The sequence below is a fragment of the Temnothorax longispinosus genome, chromosome 3 (assembly GCF_030848805.1).
Source record: "Temnothorax longispinosus isolate EJ_2023e chromosome 3, Tlon_JGU_v1, whole genome shotgun sequence".
Lineage (NCBI taxonomy): Eukaryota > Metazoa > Arthropoda > Insecta > Hymenoptera > Formicidae > Temnothorax > Temnothorax longispinosus.
The window spans coordinates 5,572,873-5,593,357 of NC_092360.1; the positions used below are offsets into that span (position 1 = coordinate 5,572,873).

Genomic DNA, 20,485 nt, shown 5'->3' on the forward strand with positions numbered 1-20,485 from the left:
AGCTCGTAACTTATTATTTTTTATAGCAAAATAAGATCAATTTACACCGCATATTCTGTAATTTATTATTATAAATTGAAGTTGTGCGAGTATTAATAAAATGGCGTGCAAAGTGGTTACATTTTTAGTTTGTTATGAAAAATAATATACATTTGTAAGCTATATAAATATGAAAAATTTAATCATTTAATAGAAATTCGCCGAGAATATTTTGACCACTCTTTCTGACGTTAGTCGGGAGAGGTATACTTCGAACGACGACGAGGAAAGGAGCGCGAAAAGTCGCGCACGGGAATCGAGTGTCACGAAAGCGGAGCCAGAGCCAGGGTGTTCGTGAAGAGGGCATGGGGGTCATGTTCTCGATTTCCATCCTGTGAGACTGTAGACACCCGAGAAGTTTGTGAAACCGCCGCGCGCCGTCGTACTCACTGGCGTCTCGCATCCTAAATAAAAGCCGCGGCGACGCGACTTTCGACCGTTAACTTTTAAGGATGACGCAGAGACACGCGCTCGAGCGCAGACACGAACTTCCTATAAATTTTCGCCAACTTTTTGCCGCTCCATTTGTTAGTCCCCGCCCGCGCCGCGCCGCGCAACAAAAGGGCATCGATCAAAGTGTTAAAGCGCTCGTCGACGCAGCTTTGCCCGCGAACGCGCGCACCTCCGATTACGAAAATAGTCGGGCGATACGCGACGACAGGTAAATCAACGCGTCGCTGTAACTTACGAGAGAGTGGAACGGGGAAAAGGGATGGTTCTGCAAAATTTGCAAGGGAATTGGAAATTCGATTTCACACTTCCTGCATTAAATCGTTTTCACATGTGCGGCGATGTGTCAAGTAAAAGGAACTAAAAAAACATATGTCGTTATAGTAGAGTATCTACTTTCTTTGGAAATTCTTTGGAAATTAAATGATCGTTATTCCAGCGACTTTCGGAGCTATAATCAGATAAGAAACTAAATTTGACTGACAGATCGACGCGCAGATTGACGTACGATCGCGTTATTATCCTTCCTCCTCGCTGACTCTAAAATTAGTCAAATTCTCATGCCTCATCACGGTTTTCCTTTTAAATCCAGCCACCGAAGAGTAGCGCGATACGTCGGCTATGGTAGCCGGAACGAGGGGAAGGAGAGAGAGGACTGACGCATGAGAGACGAACGCGAGGAAATGTTCTGAGGAAGAGGGCGATAACGTGGAAGTGAAATAGCAGGTAGAGCGATAGGCGCAGATAAGGCAGCGCAAGCGAGACGGCGCGCGCGGCGCGACCAAGGCCGGCGCGGTACGGGCGATCGCGCCCGAAGCTCGCGCTCGCCCGGCCCAAGTTAGTTAGCAGTCGATGCGCACACGCGACGCGGTCCGGACGTGTACGCCGGCACCGCTCCTTCCTCCGCCACGCATCCCGTGTCCGCACCGCACCGCGCCAACGGCACGTACGACGGCCCCGACGGAGGGAAATTGCGGTTTCCGTTTTCGAAAGCGCGCTTCCTCGAGGTTTCCTGGCGCGCCGCGCCGGCCAAATTTCCGCGCTCGTAACGGAGCGGCCGGCGCGCAGAACCGGAGTAGCCGCGAGTCGCGACGCGACGCTCATCCGACCCGCGCGTTTGTCGTAAATAAGAGAAATTTTACGAGCGTCCGATAAACTGCCGCGCCGCGCCAAACCGACGCGTCTTTTGTCTCGGTTCTCGTTCGGACGTTTCGCCGCGCGCCTTTCGATTCGAATTGGTTTTTCCGCCTGGTACCGCGCGAGGATGCGATTCGTTAAAGCGTGCCCGTAGGTTCCCTGCAGGAGGTAGAAAGACGACGGGATCTCATTGAGGAAGCAACGAGTGAAGCAGCGATTTTGCGCAGTTATATAAATAGGTAAATAACAATCAGTTTTACTCTTGCCGGATTGTTGAAGGTAACTTAGCGTGTTTTAAACGTGTTAACTTATCGCGTTGCTGGCAGTAAATTTAAATTACTAGAAGTTTCAAAGTTTCCAAACAATTGTTGACGAGAATTTGCGATCGCTATAAATAATACGAAGAATGTGAACTAAGGAAATTATTACTACTGTCAAATCTAACGAGTTTTCTTATCTTAATTTTGGATTATGTCAAATATATTAACCTCGGACTATATTAACATTTTAATTTTATAAAGAATAAGTTGCGTATTTGGATGTCAGGCGATGTCCGCAGATTTAGGGCCCTGAGGCCTAAAGTATACTCGGCAAGTAGGACTCGGGGCCGGATCGACGTTAACCGTGGATCAATCGCGTAATACCGGCGACGGGACAGGATGGCGTTTATTAATAATTTCGTGACAGGAGTGACATGTGCGTAGACGCACGACGCTCTCAAACCTCGCTGCCGGAAAGCCCGGCCTCTCCGTGTCTGACATAACGATAAATCTCGGCCGTTCCTCGAAGCGGAGAGCCCCGCGTCTCTTAATGAAGCTTTTCCGTCGATGTGATTGCTCTGTAGAACCGTGAGTCACTTTCCGAGTGCGCGCCCGGCCGCGATTTTCTGTCGGCGCGATTCATTGCGGAAGAATCGCGAAGACGACGACGACGGCGATGACACGCCCGTTTTTCGCGTCGTCGTGTCGCGGAGAAAAGTTTGACGTGTGCGTGCAACGAAGGAATACCGCGAATGCGACATCGATCCCTTTGTGTTTTCAAAAGTTTGCGGCTGTACACTAATATTACTCCTCACGAGTTCGGAAAAAAAAGAACGGAATGAAATTAATACCTCAAGTATGAGTCAGCCTAGAGATGAAAGTTGTCGCGTTCGAAACTTTGTCGCGTGACGATCGTCTTTCCCATCGACATAAAGTAAAATTAATTTTTGTAATTAGGATCTACGTAACTTTGAGGATTTGCGAGATCGCCGATAAAATACACTTTTTTTTTATTGTGAGACATAGCAGAAGTAAAGTTTTAAGGGTACATGTCATTATTTAATAACAAATAACTTTTTATTCGTGATACAACTAAGTAATAATGAAACAAAGGGAATTATTTCCCTAAATACACATATCGCTAGATGTACATCAGTTTACCATTTGGTCTACGAAGAGGAAGGTGGTTAGTCTATCAATCTACTAGCAGAGTTGTCTAGTTGCTTACGTCACTGCCAGCCGGAGAATCATTCTGAATATAATCTGCATATCACATATGTATATTATACAATAAAATCCGGAGCATAGAGGGAATTCAGAGATGAGATCATTGCAAGTGCACGAAAGTGGGCGGTCAGGCGATTCTCAATGAGCAGTGTGGCGAAGGTCACGCTTAAGTCATCGGGCGCGTTAACGTTTTTTTTTTTTTCGTTCCATTTGCCCCGGCGAGGATTAACGCCGAGTTTCAAGCTGGGGATGGTTGAATACTTTAGTTGCCTTATCCGAATACGTGGATTAGTCGGAAACTCTTTTTCGTATCTGCGCAATTCATTGGCATAATCCATGCTAACATGTATGCATAATGTATGCTTATCTCCAGTTCGTCAGAAACGTGTTAAAACGCGTTAAACATCTCAAATGTATTTACGAGTCTGTTCTTGATTCGTGGAGATCACTCCACGACATAATATACAGAATAGATTGCAAAGTTTCATATGTCAAAGACGTAGACGTCGAGGGCAAGACGTTGAAGCCATTGTCACGGGCGTCACAACTTAAGGCGCTGCTAATTAGCCAATTAACTTGCGCCAAGTGAGATTTGCGTCACGTCTGTTTGCGACGAGGCATATCATATATTTTCTTGTGTGTCACGCCACCGCAAACCTGCAAGTGGATCTTGTCGCACGAAAGTTTATTTTCTCGTCACGCTTCTCGATGAAACTCCTGCTGACAGTTTATGTTTCATTTGACAAATCATTTTTTGTTTCGTTTACCGAAGTAAATATTCTTTTGCAGATATATCGAAGCCATATTATATCATGTATTCCAATTCCAAGTTTAAAAATTGTTTTACTAACATCCATGAATATGACTCTTTTACAATAAAATTAAGATAATTTTATATTAGGCGTTTAAATATATTGGTTTTTATTACTTATTTCGGATTTAATCTTTCTGACAGGAGCGCAGAATTACATTTATAACTTGTATTGTAAAATATTACGGAATATATACGGAGCAAAGTAAATAAATCTCGAATAATATTAAATGTGTAATTAAATTAATTTAACTGTGTAATTATATTAACTTAATTACACGACAAGCTAAGTAAATGCTTTTACATTTCGTTCTCGTGGATGTAAAACGAGTTATCAAATGCACCTGACGCCTCGCCGGCTCGCTCGTAATCCTTATGCATTGGCTGTGACATAAGTTGGATCCTTGATTAATTGTTTATTCACATTCTTCAAAGGCAAGAAGGCGGAATTATTAGCGCATGCTGATGATGACTTTCTGATGTCATCTTTAAAATTTTCCTATTACAATTTTACATTAATTCTGAGTAATTATGACGCAATTACAGGAAAGTTCCATATATATATGTATATATATATATAGATTTTCACAGTTTTAATTTTTAAATACTGTACAGATTAACAATTATTTAGATTAGATAATACGCGTAGTAATATCATATCGGAAAAATTATTCCAAACTTGGCAATTTTTATGACCCATTATGATTTTTGGAAATTGCCATGACAAATATTTTATTGTGGAAATATTAAGGTAAATGTTAAGGTAAAAAAGAGCATTAGCATAACATAACGAATGTTAGATTCGCTCTGTGATGAAGGCATGTATGAGCACGTCATATCATTTAATACGTAGAACAGCTCATCTTTTGCATGCATCTGAGAAATTAATCCTTGCAGTTTTTTTATTACAGCGGAACTCTACGTTTCATACGTAAAACGGGATGTAAAACGGCGTTTGTCCATTTAGCCGATAAATCTTATTATGATAAAACCCTTCGCAGACTTTGCGTTAACCGGAACGTGCCGCGTATCGTGCAACATGGCGATTAATTAAACGAGACGATCAGATATGCAAATTCGCCGGCACCTCATCGAACGATCTCGATTGAACTAATGTTCAAAGTTGCCACGTTAACGGAATATATACGTTCTGCAAATACGTTGAAACTTGGATCGCATCTTATCAGATTTCGTCGGCGCTATAATTATTTCATCGTTTAAATTATTATTCTACCTGGTGGTTTACCCCGTAAGCGTATCCCGCGCGCTTTCGGGATACGTTTGCAGTTACGCCGGGTAACGAAGTAGTTAATTAACGCATTCGTCAGAGATGCAAATTAAAAAGTTTTGACTCTAAGTGACGAAATTAATTCACGAGTTTTTGATTCTCCACGGGGGCCTTGATGCGCATAGAGCATGCAAGCACTGTGTTTTATCTCAGTGTTACGGTGTTCAGTTGTACACACCGCAGGAAGTGGAAACGACGCCCAATTTTTATGGATTTATTTCGAATATGTACGTTAAAACCGTCTCGCATTGTGCTTAAATAAATGATTAAAAACCATAGTTTCATTAAGAATTATTTTATTAAAAAGATGCGCGTGTCCGCGGTTGAGTCCGACTTTGCTAACGTGTTCGTCTATTACCTCATCGTCTATTATCTCATTATTTATACTTGTATTAGTAGACACTTGCAGAAACGTAATTGTTAATAATAGAACAGGTCTTTTTACAGATTATTTGTCTTTTATTATACTAGAATTTGCTGACATTTAAGATAAGGAAAAATTGCATTCGAGTAATGTTTGCTCTATTCTTGATATCATTTGTTCAACGATAGCGATTAAAAAATGATTCTCAACAGTATTTACTTACACCAGAAATATGGTTATCATAATGTAAGTAAGTATACCCACTTTTTACTGTATCACGCAACTGCGATAATTTGATAGAGATTAAAAGCTAAGGAAAGTATTAAAATTAATAAGCAACTTAAATCATCATTAATGTTTATAAACGCTATCACACAAGTAGATATGATGACTAATAGACGAACACGGTAACTAAGTCATTAATTAACTTTTAAGTTCGGTTTTATCGAATGATGATTCGTACGAAGAAATATTATTTCTTTACCACTTTTCCATTTCACTTTTACTTTTATTTATGAAGACTTATCCCCTCCGATCCTATCACGAATTACGCTCCACCCTACATATACATATGTATATCGCTCGTACATGATCCTCTCGGAAGTTAGTTAGTTGGCGACTGGCTCTTGTAGTTTCTGTGATGGGTGGGCTCTTTTACGCTCTCTTGTGTCTAGACCACATGCTTCGCACACGTGTCGCATTATTATGTCAATCGTTAACACGTGCATAAATCCACGAACAGCGGAGAGCGGAGGAACTTTGGTATGCCGAGGGCGCAACAACGCCGCCGGATAAAGATAGGCACCGGTTGCTAATGTAAACCGTCGTCAGCTGGAAAATATTTCAAGATATTTGTTTCTCTGGATAGAAAAATATTTCTCCTGAATGAAACTCCAGTCACGTAATATGAGAATATCTCTGCGAAATTTTTTGTATCTCTCTTTGGCAACGATTAATGAAACGTGAGTTTAAATGAGAATGGATAAATGTACTATGACCATACGGCATTTTTCACATGCATTTAAATATCTATAACTAATGTACGTACATCTTGATATAATAATAAAACAATTAAACTTACCACTTATAATATTTATAATATGATGATTAACAAATGTTTATATATAATATATATTGTTACGTGCGAGCAAAATTAAACTCACAATCAGTCTAAAAATAGCCAGAAATGTAAAAGAGAGATATCAATTGTAGAGATCGATTATTTATCCGATTTCCGATCACTTTTTATTAAGCGCAGATTTTTATACGTATAATATTATCATTGTTGTATATATTATTCTGTTATTTTATATTAAATTAATGAAACGTATAACATAATATTTGCAACCTAATGACATTTTTTCATAAATATACGTACCATTATTTTGCCACATCCGGTTTGCACGCTGAAATATGAGTTACGGCAACGTTAGCATTTTCTCTGGCATTGATGATAGAATTTCCTACGTGTTGCAAGGTTCTCTCTCTCTCTCTCTCTCTCTCTCTCTCTCTCTCTCTCTCTCTCTCTCGAGCATGATTACGTGTCACTTTCGCATATCACATATATGAGACGATTAAAAAATATTTAACGATATAAATCTGTGCTCTCCAACTCTTACGTCTACGTCCTGACGCATAGAGGACATACATGACCGCAATATGCCTGTGCAGCTATTGTCATCTATTTATCTGTATACATATATGTATACATATAATGTTGATAGCAAAAGTTGTAATCAACCGGAAGTCTCATTCAGCTGGTAAAAATAATTTTTTAAAACTATAGATTCCATTTCGACTAATACAAATAAATATAAACGTAAAAAAAGATATTTATCACTTGATTCACTTGACATTATAAGATATGATAAATTGATATTTGAGTCACATGGAAAATTAGAATTTTTACTTGTTATACGAATATCAAAGCGGATATAGCCTTGCTTTATACAGCATACATTTTGGCACGTTTGCTCGGAGATTGTCTCCGTAATTAAGACTCGAAGTATCGTTTTTGTATACCCCGCGTCACCTGGCTGCAAAGACGACTCGTTATTAGGTATTTTCCTCAAGCGATGGCGCTTTCCTTGGAGAAGCTGTCTCTTGTCTCTTTCAATATTGCAGAAGTTGAGCTTTGTCTGTTAATGAATCCGCTGTTTTCCGGCGCGGCGTCGAGTATATATCGATAAGACGCAGCCAACGTCTCCGGCTTCTTTTGATTAAGGAAAGAATACTGCGAATTCCACTGTTTCAGCAGACAGCGGCTGGTCTCATCTGGTTACCCAATAGTTAACCAGAGAATGTTGTTATTATCACATTTTGTATATTAGTATGCTCCGAGACAAAATCTCTTTAAGCACATTAAGAAAATGCTAAATAATTTAACAAGATTACGATGTGGAGAAAAATGAGAAGGAGGAATTCGCGCTTTTAAAATCTTTGACGTACATACTTTTAATTATGGCATGATATTCATAATTATATTACGTGCGTTATTGCACCCGTGTAATGCTCAACGAAATACGGATGGCTCGACTTACCCGCGAGGTCAGCGTTTTCCGTTGTTTGCATCAAATGCGACACTAGCGGAAATCCAATACTACGTGCCGTCGAGAGCATCTATATTGATTGGCGATATTTGACGAGAGAGGAGAGACCGCTCGTATCTCGTGTTTTTATCCAGCCCGCCCTCCGTTTGAGGGTATTCTCTTTCGACGAGGGTCCACACAAACATTATAAGGGCGTCGAGTTGGGCCTTTAATGGATCTACTGTTTGCATCCACGGAGAGGAGAGTATCAGCGGATGCTTTCTTCTCGTCTTGCAATCGCGTCGCGCTTCGAAAATCAATCCCCCTATTGCATCGCGGGCGTCTCGCATCTCCGCCCGCATTTTTGCGATTCGTCTGCAGAATCGCTTCATTGCGCGACCGATCGCTTCAGGCCAGACGGCGCCATGCTTGTAAGGACCGAAGTCGGCGATATTCGGCGGCTTACGAATGTGGAGAACGAACTGAAGAGACACGTCTCGCTCTCTAAGCGTTTAAAGAGAATTTAAGTGTCGCTAATTTAACGGAGTATTAGATAAATTGCTCGAGGTGTCTGATTTTCTGATAAATAATTTTGCCATATAAATGATATTCCGATATCATCATTTTGATGATAGAATAGACGATATTTTATTATGTTAAAATTATTCTTGATAAAATCATTATGAATAACGATTTTAATTTTCTAAGGGTCTTGTCTGGATGGAGATTTGAAGGAAAATTTAAGATGAATATTGAGAGGTATGACATTTATTTTTAACGTAATAGTTAATTTCATTCAAGTATTTATTCGTTCGTGATAAATTTTTTATACAGCGTGATCCTTCGCAATATTCCAAGCATCGTCATTTATATTCAGTACATTGCAAAGTTTGTGGAGCAAAACGCGATGCACGATTGTATCATTATAACAGCTACTCCTTTACTCGCTTTTCTATAGTTTTTTTTTTAATTTGTAAATAGTTCCAACGAAGATTGACTGTTGAAGCAACTCTTTCTACTTGTAATAACGGGATAAATATACGAGTTGCGCGTAAATGAATGTAAAAGGCTGATTCGAGAATATTAATATTGCCGAGGTATATGAGATCAACGTGTGTATGCATCGCGCATCTCGTTAAAATCGGCTTTGTTCTCGAATTATGACAATATTCATTGCCTCCACTGCTAATCAGTGTAATTACCTGAAATATTCTCGTGGGATATTTCGCATAAATCTCATCACAAAATACATCCCTTTCTCCCCCTCCCCCTCCCTTTTCTCTCGGCACGCTTTTACCTGTAATGCGTTATTATGAGATCTCGTAATTTGATAAAACGAGTCCGATGCAGACGTTTGCTAGTTCTGTGCGAGTTTGTCTTTTACATTGAATTGATCATATTGTGCCATAAAATTCCTAGTTTTCCATTAGACGGTACTCGCAATTAATTTCTCGATTCCCGCTATAAGTTCATGCTTTAAGTCACAACAACGCTGCATCGCGGTATAGCTGTTCTCGCAAAGCACTCCCGCGCGTCTTCCATTATTTTTCTTTAATTACTTTTCCATTACTGGTTTCTTCGCGACACCGAAAATAAGTCTGTTTTATCAAGAAGACCGCTGTAGTACTTAACATTTTAAACGAAGAATAATTGAGTGAGTGTCGATGTGCATCTGTGATCAGCATACCTAATCGACAATACATTTAAAAAACTGTACGCCGATCTTATTGTTAATCTAAAAAGCGGATTTATTATATTTCTGTTACTTTTTATAAATACACATTGCTTTTAAAAGCTAATAATACAAAATTAATAATTATTAAATTAAGTTAATGCTTCTTACTGATCATAATTATCTTATCATCAGTACCAGTTAGAGTTATCACAATTGTATTACGTAAATAAATTAATTTATTGCATTGTTTGATAATAATTAACAGATGTAATAGTTAAATTAAGAAATTAAACTTGATCAATGATTAATAATAATTAGTAATTAAGTACCTACTTTTAATAAAATTTTTCTGGTATGGTTTATTTTTTATGTCTCATGTATTGTAATTATTTTTCTGAGAACTTTCCCCATTAAGATTAAATCTAACTATATAGCCAGAGCCTATTCGCGCGTACACGGCTGCAGTAAGCATTAAATGCCGGTCATGATTCTTATCGAGAGCCACATTTTTATCGGCGCTTCCGGAGTAAATCTTCGTAGCTTTTCCAAGTTCGCGGGAGTACGATGGCCATTAAGAGGACTATGCGGCTGAGCATCGATTCTCCCTCTTAATTCAGGAAACGACATTACTGCGCTCCTACTACCAACTGGTGCCCACTAATATCATCGTCGGACCATGAAATTCCCAGCTGGAAACGGCTCACAGTATTCCACGGACGTTAAAGCCCCTTCCCCCCCGTAATTGCATCGTTGCAAGCGAAATGCGCGAAATGGTCGCTTCGCTCGAGAAAGCTTCGCGATCAGCACGTTATCTTCTCGCGCCGTTAGTTCACCGAATGTTAATTAACCGTGAAAGTGGTCGCGAAATTCTTAGCCTACTTCGTACGAAAAATATGTGAATTCTTCCGATGTAAAATAAAATATGTTTCTCTCGTCCTCTTTCTCTCTCTTGATTTAAAGTTTGTTAGAGGCATTACTTTAATAAAATTTTGGGGATAGTGAAACAAACACATATATACATAATTTTACTATAAATTTATTTTTTCGTATTGTTAAATGATATTAGATACATTTTTGTGGAAGCAATCTTTTACAAGTGTTTTTGCTGCGTTTGCGTGTCATTAATTATTTCTGATCCAATAACTCCTCATCGTTTTAGTAGACTTAAAAGTTGTAGAGATACTAAGAGTACGAATCATAATTTTCTCACGTACCCGGTAAATATTAATAAAAGAGTTAATAAGAATCTAATGGAGTTAAAGCGAAAATGGAATTAAAGCGACGACGTTTCCTTGTTCTGCAAAGTTGTATCGTAGTGATGGCGTAACGTAATTGTTTCCAAACCGAGAAACCTCGTCTACGTCCAAGCCTTTCACAAAGTTTCATCGTATTTTGGCTGCCGGTTTCGGCCTCGCTTACTAAATTTAGTTCGCGTTGTCCGAACCCACCATCTTGGAATAATCCTCTTTCGGCGTTTAAGCTATTTCGAAAGCCCTTTAAGCTCCGGGTGCGCTCCTTCATATCCCTCATCGTTACTCTCTACGTCTCAAGGACCGGACTTTAAGTCTGATTCACATTCGCGGGTGCAAGCACTTTACAGCACAGCGTAATGATCCTGAATACGTGACGAGATTTTATATCGCTGCTCCGATACCTCGCAACGTTTGGTTTGCACAGTTCATGCACTCGTGTATTGTTTAACCAATAATTCGTAATTCAGGTATCTTATCTGGCATTGTATTATCTTAACAATTGCACTAGCGAAGTATCGCAGTTATCTGCGTGGTCTCTTATTATAAAATTATTCTATCGTAATTTTATTAACAAACTATACTACCTCTATATTATATTTAAAACAACGGATATTTATCGAATTTTGAATTCTTATAACTTTTACACGATATTTCTACTCAGATCACTGATGATCGCTGTACCAGACTATTCCTTCCGTCGTACAATGATAATTGTTCGGTAGGCTTAACGGAGCGCGTAAATATCGCCGACAAAGAGAGATAGAGAGAGAGAGATTTCGACCTGTCCGACTCGTCGACCGCATTTTTGGTGTACCGAACAGTAAATTCACGGTTCGTGTGTCACGGGGCGCGGTGCAACAACCTCCCGGTTATTTCGGGGTGGGTCGTGTCACACGGAGTATATACACCCGTGCGAACTCGGTACTGCGGCTGCGGGACACACGCGCGCGTGTCCCGGAAAATTAATTTGCCCGGGGCGCGCGGATATACGCACGTATATGCGGATTGTCCGTTCTAATCGGTCGAACGCGTCTGACTTTGTGCACGCGACGAGATGCGCACGGAAGTATATTCGCAAACAGCCGGACGGCAACAGCCAGATCGAACAGCAGTGTGTTCGTCGGATATCGTACACAGAGTAAATTAATGACTCGATGTAAAAAGTTGATACAGAGGTATCATCCCGTTGTCATCTATCATGAGAAATAACATGGAAACAAAAGATCGATAAGAAAAATTTAGAGGAACAGGCTAAATATGAAAATGTTTACTAATCACTAAAGGATAAATCTCACAAAACAGTCGCGATTTTTTGCTTTTAGGTCATATTCAACTTAAATCGTATATTAATTATTTTTTTACAAATGCAAAGGGCAGCAAAGAGTTACGAATTATAGAATACGTGACTTATATATATATAGATATGAAAAAGGACAAAGATATAAATATAACGAATATAATAACACGTAAAATTTTTTTTAATAGTATCTACTATTATATGTATAATATTGATTAGTATTGTGTTTTTTCTTCGAAATATAGTGTCAGTCTTAAACTCACTTTAACAACTCATGTTAAATTTATATTTGCATCGTTAATTACGTATATATTTTTGCCATGTCGTATGTAACTTTGTTATTACTGTAATGGGTATCATCCATTTTGCCAACAATTACCAGGCCATTTCGGTCGGATTAGGATAAACACTGATTTATCTGATTCGGTCAGACATCCGGAAAATACGCAGTATAGGTGTTTGCGCCTCTCGCTGTAAAATCGCATTAAGTGTTTGTCCGATAACCGCAAACCGCAGCAACAATAATATGTCGCGTTACATGTCATACATACACGATAGATACGTCATGTAGAATGTCTTTTTTTTTTTACAAATTTGCCGATCAACTATCTCGTTATTTTAACAGTCAATAAAAAATCATCGTCATTGCACATTATTAATCGCTACCCACAATTGTTACAATATTGATTATAAATAACTACTGTTTAACATTTTGTATTAAAATATAAAAATTTCCATTTTTAATATTACTATTATATTTTTAATGTGCCTGCGTCTACCGTGATTTTGAAACCAGTATATGAACTGAAAGGATGGGTGAAACATCCTCGTCCGATGCCCCTATACTCATTTTGCTCGAAGTATTATGTACTTATTAACATTGCATATTTTTCGGGATTACATCGCCGGCTTCAACGGCTCGAGCCCCATTGTCTGTGCAAGCAGCACCATTCCCCACTCGCACGAGAGATCATCCCGATTCCTGGAATTTTTTACGAGCGTGCAAATCCATCCGCGATTACACTCCGTCTGTCAATAATCTGGGATCCATTAGTTCACAGAGCCGCTGCGCACCGCTGCCGCCACCGTTAACGAACTTGCGGATAATCAATTTTCGGGAGGCAATTATTAGCTTTACTCGAGCGAAGGCCTTCTCGTCGCGGGTGTAACGCCCGTCGTCCACGAAATCCTTTAATGCCAGCACTCCCGGATAGTTAATATCAATTTTCTTTTCGCTGTCTTTTCCCAACGCGCGCAATATCAATTTTCTCTATCGCGGAGTAGGATTTTCGTCCCTTATTACGTCAGTAATCATTCATTGCGTTCGGCACTTTCTTCTGGAAATTACTTTTGCGCGATTTTTAATATCCCGCCATCAATTTCCGCTTCGCGCTTCTGACGAATTACCATTCGTTCTTTATTACTCATTTCTTCTGATTCCCGCATGTCGTTACGACGACGCGACGTTGCTGAGGCCGACATAATTACCGTAACAGTAAGTCTCGTAAAATGATGGTGTAAAATGAGTTTCTGCAGATTACGACTCTGAAGTATAGTTGCAGTAACCATGTTGTGTCGTGATACCGAGAACTACAACCTTTCCTTACGATACACGTCGAAATTTACGTATCTTGTGTTTTGTTTCCCAATTTTATTTATTCTTTTAATGATCAGAAATCTCTTTATTTGAACAGCTGCTCATATAAAAATAACGCTTGACTCATGTTCTTGTTCACAAACTGCGTTTATAATCCTTTTCTCGGGAATCGAAATATCGAAACTCATTTTTCGCTCGAACTGATGTATTTAAAACAAAGACCACCGGTTTTCTTTCATGGGATTCTCAAATAAGCCCGCATTTCAGCCACAAATCGTTTTCGCGTGTTTTCCACACCCGCGGGAACTTTTCTCATTATTCCAGTTAGCGAGAAACCTATACGCTCGCGACGATAGATCAAACATTTCGGGAGCTCTCCATTGCCCACGTCGGCGAAGGTTGAATATCGATACAAGTGAAATAAAAAAAAAAGAGAGAGATTCTCGTCCCCGCTTTGATTGCGCGTCGCTCGTCCCGTTGATCCCACGAACGAATCATTAAAAGCTTTAACGAACCGTTTGCGCGTAATCGGTGGAAGCCCTTCGCCATCGTGCTTGTTCACCACACGCGGTTCTCATTTTTTTTAATGAAAGCATGATGCGAATTCGCGCGGAGAATCACCCGTTCTCGCGAAACGCACGGGAAATCTGCCGTTAATCCGACAACGCGAAATTTTTTATTACACTGAAATCCACGAACAAAATGTGACGATACTGATGGTGGGTTTTCGGTGGTTACGACGTCGTGATGCAGATGGATGATTTTAATGTGAGTTATCTGATGCGCAATATTTGCAACATAAAATTCTTATAATATTATATGTGATATAATTATATGCGGACGTTGATACATATGTACATTCTATTGTATTGAACGTTAACACACAAAGAATTATATTTTTTTGTTTAATTATTTGTCAAAAAATGAAAAGAGGCTTTAGAATATTTTGATAACTCTTTTTAGTTTTCTATTCTCCAAATAGATTTAATATATATAATTTTATGTAAACGCTTTGTATATATACCTACCTACGTTTCTACGAAATTGAATGAGTTTTTTTTACATAGCTCGCTTTTTGATTTTACAAAGTAGAGTTAATTTAAAAAAAACAGAGATTTTTATAAACTACTTTTTTTCTCGTTTTATTCCGTTAATGACTCTGGCACAATTTAATAATTTAATTTAAATGCGTTTCACGTCTCCACTGAAAATGGAATCTGTGACAATCGATGAAAATTTCAACAGCCATTTAATAATTCAAGAATTGGAAATGGAGTCCTCGAAACATTTCGCAAGAGTGCTCTATCAAACGTGAATGACAGCATGCGATAAAAAAAAGTTTCGCCTGTTTCCACATGTACTCCCTAAAAAAGAATTTCATACGTTATCTCGTGTCGTAATACCTCCACGCAATGATGAATTCACGGATCTTATTAAGTCACATCGAAGTCCGCGCTCTCGTGATTGCGCTCGTCCTAACAGCCGGTCGATTCGCCGTAGACCAAGGAACGAGAAGTAACCGCTATGGAAATCCAGGAGATTTCCATAAAACAATTACATCGAGTTTCCGTTGTTTACCGGTCGCTGTCGTTCGTATAAATCCCATCCGGCGAAACGTGCCCACCCGCAGAGCGCCGGCGTAAACACTCGAAACACGAATCTCCACGCTATTAGCGTTTGCGCCAACATCATTAACCCTCGTAATTGTTAATTAATTCGAATCCTGATCTGTGTCTCTCGGACCTTCGTTATTTGTGCTGCATATTGAATTACGGCTACATTTGTTCTTATTGCCCCTGCGACTACTTGCGAGCGATATTTTGATCTGAGAAAAGATTTTTATTTTATTCTCGATAAAAATTTTTTTTAACTTGATTTATCTCACCTCCGGTAAAAATTATTTTACGAAAAAATTTAGTGAAAGTTTCTGTATTGATGCAATTTTTATTTTAATTAATCTGTCATAAATTCGTCACAATGTGCGTGAAATTATTTAGTTATTGACGCAATTTTTACTTTAATTAATCTGTCATAAATTCGTCATAGTGTTCGTGAAATTAGTTAGTTATTGACGCAGTTTTTACTTTAATTAATCTGTCATAAATTCATCGTAATGTTCGTGAAACTTAGCAGAGTTGCCACAGAAAGTAAATTTTAAAATTTTATGATTTTTGCAGACGATAATGGAGAATTTTCCATGATCAATATGTAACTTTAATTTCAACATTTTAGAAGCAGGGATTGCAGGAAAGATAGCTCATATTATTAGAAGCAACAAAAACTTAGAAGTTTAGTAACACAATATAATTCTGTAAATTCAGCTCAACAAAAAATAAATAAGTATTGGAAAAAAGAAGCAATTATAAGGAAAAGAGCGATTGAATAAAGGCATTGAATAAAATATAAATTTTAATTATTTTGTTGATTAACATTATAAGAGAAGAAATATAGGAGAAGACAAAATAACAAATAAACACAACAACACCTCAAAAGCAACATATGTAAGAAATGACTTGTAAAGTGTGCAAATTTTGAACGCATTTAACTTAAATGTTAGATGTGATATTTAAAAAATGACAAGTACTCTTTATAATAAGATTGCATTTATGAGAACTATGAGCAAAGTTAAAAAAATTCTTTTATATATTTCCCTTATTTTTCCAGGTTTTCTGTGATCAATTTAAATTTTCATGACTTTCCTCGGTTTTCCAGGTCTGTGGCAATCCTGTTACATATATTTAAATAAAAATCCTTTATTAAACGTATATAAAATTTCACGAAAATGGTGAAGATTATATACAAATGTATGCAGGATGTTCTAAGACAACGGATTTCTGAACTCGAACGCGGGATTCTGGAGGGCTTCCAAATCTTGACTTCGTATCTATGTAGATTAATCTGCGAGATTAGTCGAAATCGTTCCGATTTATTGCCGTGATAAATCGAAAGGATTAGCCAAAGCGATGTGTAACAGATATACGTTTAGCGAAACTTGCTTGCGCAATAATTCACCCGAAGTGATACATTTGGCACGATTTATCAAAAACGATGTGCATCTAATCTCGACAATAATTCGCGTCTTCCTACCCGGCGTGTACATTTCCCTCGAGACACGCGGGCGGCTCCCACCGTTTTGCGAGGAATGGATCGCGCAGTCGAGTTAAATATTCATTACGCGTAAAAAATGGACTCGGGCTGCCGGGAATCATCACCAACGAGTAACGAGCGGAAAACTCGCGGGCGCCGAGTAATTAACAACGTTGCGCTATCGCGGCCGGGTTTTCATTAACGAGCTACGTGTTTCCGCCGTCGCACCGCGCACGTGGCGCGAATATTATTGTCGCGAACGACATTACAGCATCTCTCCTCGGCCGTTATCGCGACGATGCAGCGGGGACTCGGGAGCTACGGTCGCGATAACTTTCCACCGTGTGTCCCTTTAATCGCGCCGATGCCGATGGCGCGACCGTTCATCACCGAGCTTCTCGTTGCCGCTGCGGACACAATCGCATAATGCGCGCGTGAGGGACTCGAGCGTGTGTATAACGTACGTGCGCGTACTGATACCGTCGTCCGTGCATGCATCACCGCGAAATCCGCGGTAGCCAACACACCGCAGGTCCACGCTCGAGATACGATGCGTCTGTTCGCGATTCTAATCGTGCCCGATCGCATTCCGGGGGCTTTCCGCATTTTCCGCAGCTATGCATGCGATGGGCTTACCGTTTCGCTTAAAGCGCGTTTCGGTGAGTTTACACCTCGCGTACGAGCATGCGGTGATCGATAAAGGGTGGAGAAAGAGAGGCCCGGAGCGAGCTTGAGAGACTCGATGTTGAACACGAGTGCTTATTACCACGTCGCGTTGACAGCCATTTCCTCTTATTACGATTAAGAAAAATATTGTAGAACGTATTAATCCGCTGGTTAAACCGCTGGGGTAACTTAAAGTTCCTCATGTAAGAGACATGTTTGGACACTGTCCGTCATTTTCAGACTAACTGTGCTCTCTGCGCTTTACAAAAACATTCAAACCAGTTTAGTAATACAGTTTATTAATTCAAAAAATCCGTACACACATACATACTTCCGAACATTTTCTATTAATGTGATTTCTCGACATTTTGGAACATTCTAAAGAACATTCTATTTCCATCAAAATCTCGAAAAAAATTTTTTCCACCATCACAAAGCTTCCTCTATGAGGAAGCAAAATGGATTTAATTTTATAATTTATATGTATAAATATTATTATTATTACTATAATAAATAAATTTGTAAAAAAATAATGTAAAATATAAATTTCTTCGTAATTATAGCTTGAAACGTATGGCAGATCAATTAAAAATTGTCTAAACTATGTCCGAACTTTATAGAGTGACTGCGAAGTTAACATCGAAACAAAGATGTAAGGCGCCGCTTTTCTCCAAATATCTTTCACCCGTCTTTTATATTTAAAAAGACACTGTTGTATCACCTAGGAAAATAATGACATTTGCGATGAAGTTCATCAAATCTCATATATTATTATTATTATATGTATAAATGATACATACATTACTCTCTGGTAAATATTTCATCGTGTACATTAGCGTTGTTACGTGCACAGATAATACGTATTAACAATGAAACGTTTATCCCGGTGATATTCATAAATGCGATCGTTTCATCGTCATAAAGTTTCGCAGGGCGCGTACCTGCACACTTTAAACACGCTTGATCACGTTTCGCGGATCACCGTATTTGCTGTAGCGTGAAAGCCCGTTATGTCGCGAGTCAATAGAATTTCGCTGGCAAATACACACACACACACACAATGTTGGACAAAGCAATTCTCGCTGCCATGACCAACCTGTAATGTATAAAACAAATTAGTTCAATATTAGAGATAATTCTATATAGGCTCATAAGTAATTTTCTTCTCATATTTTTATATTTATAAATATGATACATTAGTTTCTTATAGTCTTATAGATAGTTAGACTTGACGCATCTATATAAACAGCATCTATATATGTATCTATATATTTAAAAACTTCTCGGTAATATAAAGTATCATCGTCTTTCGTTTGTTGCCGTTATGCTTCAATGATAAAAATTATCATAATAATAAGAGTTTGAAATATTTTAGATGAATTTTATCAAAGATAAGGAAGAGCCTTTATTATACATATATAACAACCTTGCAATGCAAATTAGTATATAGGTACATATATAGTTGCAGTAAAAATAATACGTAGAAAAGTTGTTAAATGTTTTCAAAATGTCTAAATGTTTTTATGAATCGCTTATTTGTCACGTAATATGCACAAACATACAAAATTGAGGAAAAGGAAACCCTTTTAGTTTAGGATCTCTCTGTTACGATTGACGGATAACTCAAAGCGTCCACCGCCATCGTCCGCATCCGTCGCGTGTGACGAGTGACGTGGAAAGGCAAAGGGAAACGATATCTGTCTATCGTTATTTGTCATCTACCGAATGGCGTACAACGGTTTTGCATAATCGGATGGGCACTTTCGCGCGACCGAAGGTTTCGCACGATCAAAATAATTCCGCGCGTCGCGGTTTGTAAATAACCGCACCCCGCGCCTATTGTATCGCGTTCCCCAATATGCACGCGCATTCCCACGGATAACACGTGTGGGAGTCGAACGTGGTTCGTGAATACAGTCAATCACGGCAATTTGCATCTCTCCTGTCTGCCGCGCGTTCCCTCGCCCCCGCCCCCTTCCCCTCTCCCTGTCTCTTCTCTTGTCTCTGTGTGTTCTCATCTCCATTATCTCTATCGGCTTGTCAAACCTTGTGCCTTTGGCGCAAATCACGTCTGATTGAGATTTTGGGGCGGATTCGTGAATAGAACTTGATTTATCCCTACACACGCGCGTCGACAGACGATCTCTCTCGGATGGATGCACTTGGATTAAATCGCTGTTGCATCGCCATCGCACGCGGAGGATCTTTGATAAATAAAGAAATAAGCGGTATCTTTATCAGCAATTGTCGTAATATTCAGTCGAAGAGGGAAAGAAAAAAAGAGGTTTATTGTTTCGAGTTAGAATTTTTTAATAGTTAAGAAATTCTATTATACTTTGCGTTATCTTCGTAACATTCTGCCGTTAATAAGATTTTTTATGTTTCGCGATCACTGAAATATTTTTTGATCACTGATTTTACGAGCTATCAAATACCTTTGGGGTTTAGTCCGGCAAACACCTTTGTTCATAAAAAGCGACGATACTTCGCGAAACGCTCAAGTTCCGAGAGAAATTTACGCGGTGTAATAAATTCGCGAAGTTCATTCTGACGATGTTTATCGCTTCCATTACTTTCGGCGCCAGCCGAAATGGCCTTTGCAGCCGGGGTGAACGTATCGCGATGCATCGCGCACGATGATAGCGTGGAAAAATATTGCTGTAATAAATTATTTAGAATAAACCGAAGGATCGATACGTACGATATCGCATCAGCGAAGAGGCTTGATCGCTTCGGGAATTAAATTTGCGCGTATGTTTGATTTATATACACACGTTTACGTATATAGTAATAACGTGTAAACGTG

General features: G+C 39.1%; 1 protein-coding gene across 12 annotated transcripts in view; it reads left to right on the top strand.

The window, feature by feature from the left end:
• The window catches only part of C3g (C3G guanyl-nucleotide exchange factor), a 70,317-nt gene that overhangs the window by 33,974 nt on the left and 15,858 nt on the right, over window positions 1–20,485 (top strand). The window contains exon 1 of one of the 12 annotated variants that reach the window (XM_071773578.1): window positions 1,335–1,865. The exons of the other annotated variants lie outside the window; for them this stretch is intronic. The gene's annotated coding sequence lies outside the window, so the exon portion shown is untranslated. Of the gene's footprint in view, window positions 1–1,334; window positions 1,866–20,485 lie in introns of those variants that run through there. 12 annotated transcript variants of the gene reach the window in all.